This window comes from Atta cephalotes, assembly GCF_000143395.1.
Source record: "Atta cephalotes unplaced genomic scaffold scaffold00028, whole genome shotgun sequence".
NCBI classification, from domain to species: Eukaryota; Metazoa; Arthropoda; class Insecta; order Hymenoptera; family Formicidae; genus Atta; species Atta cephalotes.
In genome coordinates this window covers 3,952,537-3,956,722 of record NW_012130092.1, presented here as the reverse complement: position 1 = coordinate 3,956,722, position 4,186 = coordinate 3,952,537, and positions in this window count along the sequence as shown.

The window sequence follows — 4,186 nt, the reverse complement described above, 5'->3', positions numbered from 1 at the left end:
TAGTGTGTGTGTGTGTACACACACACACACACACACACACACACACAAATAATAACGTCATTCAAACAATTTCCCGCTAACACATCAATTTTACCTCCAAAAACGCAAAAAAATTTAATTCTCTTAGGCTATAATTCGCAGGAGAAATTGATCCTATGCTAAGAAAAAAATATCTTCGTTTCTATATCTTCTAGAAGCTTTGATGCGTTCTCCATACGATCGAGCAGTCGTCTGTGAGTAATTTTTGTTTGCCCTGAGATTTATTCATGCGAAGTAAAATAATTTTATTTCACATGAATAAATCTCAAAGCAAACAAAAATTATTCACAGACATTCAATTTCAATTTTTTATGAGCAACATTATATTGAGTGAAATGATGTAGTTGTAAGATAAATTTGGGAGAGGAATGTAAATGTGAATATGAGTTAAGTATTTCTGTCAATCAAGTCCCCTTTTTGGCTGTATATGCTGAAGTATAAATAAATTCTATTCTATATTGAGTGAAATGGTTTTTTAAATATATTTTGACTTTAAATATGTATTTCATTAAAAGAAACATTTTGCTTAATAAATTATTTGCTTTAATAAATTATTACTTGATTAAAGGAAAAAAATATTTTTAATATAAAAAAACAGAAGAAACAATAGAACTTGTATTTACAAAGACGATAAGTCTTAAATAATAAATAACTAAGAATAAACGATATAGATTAGAAGCATTACGTCTCTGAAAATAGATCTATATATAAAGGATCGAGAGAAGTGTATCGTTTTGTAGATTCAAGCCTAATTTATGTTTTTTAATATGTATCATTTCTAATAATAATCTTTTATATAAAATTCGCTCTTTGTCTAAAATATATATATTATCCCAATCAAATTCATGAAATAAGTTCATACGGTGTTGTGTAATAACCGAATGTTGGGTCGTGTTTCTGTTAATATGATTCCTATGTTCACGTATGCGCGTTTTAAGGCATCTGCTTTGTCCAACATACGACGCATCACAATCCTTCCAGTCAATCTTATATACTACATTAGATTGAGAAGATTGAGATAGCACATCTTTTTAGACTTTGATAAATTTATTGACTTATTTATGCTTTTACAGGCCATACGTATAAAAGGCACATGAAGTTTTAAGAAATTACTAATTTTATTAGAAAGTTTAGGAATAAATGATATAGAAAAAAATGTTTTATTATTGATTTCTTCTTGGGTTGTCAATTGTTTATCAGTAACAACATCATCAATATTTTTATAGTCTTTTTTTAATAGTTGAAAATATCAAACTTCGGGGATAATCATTATTCAGAAGAATTTTTATAATTAAGTCAAAATTCTTTTTATGAAAACTTGGATGAGAAATATAGATATAATAATACTCTATCGATCAAATCAATAATCGTGTCAATTTTTTGACAGAATGGATGCCATGAGAAGTAATTGAGTAAACGATCCGAGAATGTAGATTTACGATACCAATCAAAAATAAGAGTTTCCTCTTTTTTCAAGCAAATGTCCAAGAAATTTAATAAGTTTCCACTAATTTCCATTGTAAATTGTAGTCTTGGGTGGTAAGAATTAAATTTAATAAGAATTTTATCAATGCTCACATTGATAAGATTCTTATTAAATTTAATGTCAATAGCTAAAGCAATGTTATCAACATATCTTACATAAATGATGGGAAATCACAGAGAGTTTAATTGATTCTAAGTCCTGCATAATTATATCAGCAAGTATAGGAGATAGTGAAGAGCCTAGAGGGTAAACCAAAGGTTTGTCTATAAAATTTGTCATTGAACATAAAAAAAAATATTTATTTTGTTTACACAAAAACGTTTTAGTTTTCCTAATAAATTATTTAAATAAAGAAAGTTACCATTATTTTAGATAAAATATTTTAGATAATATTTAGATATTATTTTTTAGATAAAATATATGCAACGTTTAAAAGAAAGAAAAAAGGATTCTGCAACAGTTCTTATGAAAATGAAATTCCGGTTAAATTGGCTGAAATTTTGATATGATCTATAATAGATTTTGGCTCACTAAATCAAAAGTCTCACTAGCCGAATAATCAATAGTTTTGAAGTTATGGCGGCTTAAACATTCAAAATTTATTTCCACTGCAAAAATCTTCATTCATTTTTATTTTTATATACACACATTTACACACACGAATACGCACACATATATAATCAGGGCTTAAGTTTTTTTTAAATAGCTGGTTTCGATTTATTCACAGGATAGCGAGCTGGGCTTCTTGAGCGATTTTGACATACGTGTGTAAGGAGATTATCTGTCTTGATTTCTCGTCAGCCAATGTTATTATACCCACTCCATAGTTAACCCCTCACGTGGCCACGTTATGCCATTACACGTCGTACTTGCGTATGGATTGTATATTCGTCGAGTAAGTAATAAATGGGGGGAGGGGAGGGGAGAGAGGAGGATTTGTATTTCAATGACTATATTACTGCATTATATTGATTTTTTATAGCGTTCATCATGATGGTGATGATATGAAGGATACACAAAATATAATCGTGAAGTACACGCCCTCACTTGTTACTTGCGCGACGATGCATGCTCGATGTGTAAAATAAATTTATTAAGACGAATATTTTATAGGAAAAAACATATTCGTCGCGCAAGAAACAAGTGAGGGCGTGTACCTCAATGACTATATTTTGTGTATCTTTCATGTCATTGCCATCACCATGATATAACGCTATAAAAAAAAAATCATGTATGCAGTAACACATCGAGCATGCTCGATATGTAAAACAAATTGATTAATACTTTATAGGAAAAAGCAATATATCATTTAAAGATTGTAATTAATTAATGAACAGAAATAATCGATAAAATGCGAATCTTTATGAAGACATTGCATTTTTATTAATAGGAATAATACATCGATAGATTTTAATGGATTGTAGCTATTACACTATATTGAGCAATTTCACGACGCGACGGATCCATAGTCGTTATTATATAGTTTCCAGATAATTTATAAATGACACAACAACTTGTATCCATAATTGCAAATTAAATAAATAGTATTATCTTAATGTATTTATAAAAAATATATAATTAAGATTTTTATTTTTATGTATCTATCAATAATAATTATAATTTTGAATATGTAACCTATATACTACCTATTTATTATATTCATTTTTATTTAATCAAAGTTTATACAATTGTATTATAATATAAATTGATGTAAGTAAAAAATTAAGAAATTTTTCTTCCAAGAAATTAGAGATAACGATATACAAGAATATATGATGATACACTGCGGACAATTCACGCGAATGTAATGTGTTAATATTCAGTTATTTGCTTAATATATTGTTGGTTAATGTAATTAGGATCTTTAGCGTCGGATTTACTATACGGAGAACGCCTCGTGATACGCGTTATGAAAGAAATCACTTGTCAAACATGTATACTTTTTTAAAAAGTATTTTACCATTCTCTTTGTGGCGATAAATATCAATACACAATCCTCAGGGCCAAGCACGCGAAACGGCTCGAGATGTATGTTGTGCGGTTTGATGTGTGGTTACGTACACATGCTCGCACATGTATTCGCGACTCGAGACAAGAGACATTTAAACTTGCTTATATATAGATTTCGGGTATTGAGATAGCGAATCGAACTCCTTTGGATTCTTCTCAAAACAGACATTTAACTGTAGCAATCGCAATATCCAGATTAATAATAGTGTAACAACTAATCGTAGCTTAAATATTTAAACATATTCAACCGCCAGGCATAATGAGAAAGTGTGATTAAACAAGAGCAATAGAGATGATTGAGAAAAATATTTGGATGTGGAGAGAAGGTTCTCGAAGGAGAGAAAGAGACTGAGAATCACGTGTCGAGACGGAATCGATCAGAGAGTTTGCTGTGAGACTTCGTCATGTACAGATGTGCGGAAATCGCGTACAAATAATAAAGACCGGCATACGAACTCTCATTTGCTCGCCTATCTGAAAAGTTTTCGCAATTCTAAAGTAAGTGATCGCGAGTGTGAGACAATTGGAAAGACAATCGCGTATGACTTTCGAGTGACCGGGATTTGAAAAGTACGGTTAGATGGACAAAGACGTGAAAAATCGTGATAGTGATGACGCGTGACGACAATACCTCAGCGCCTGACGGAGCAG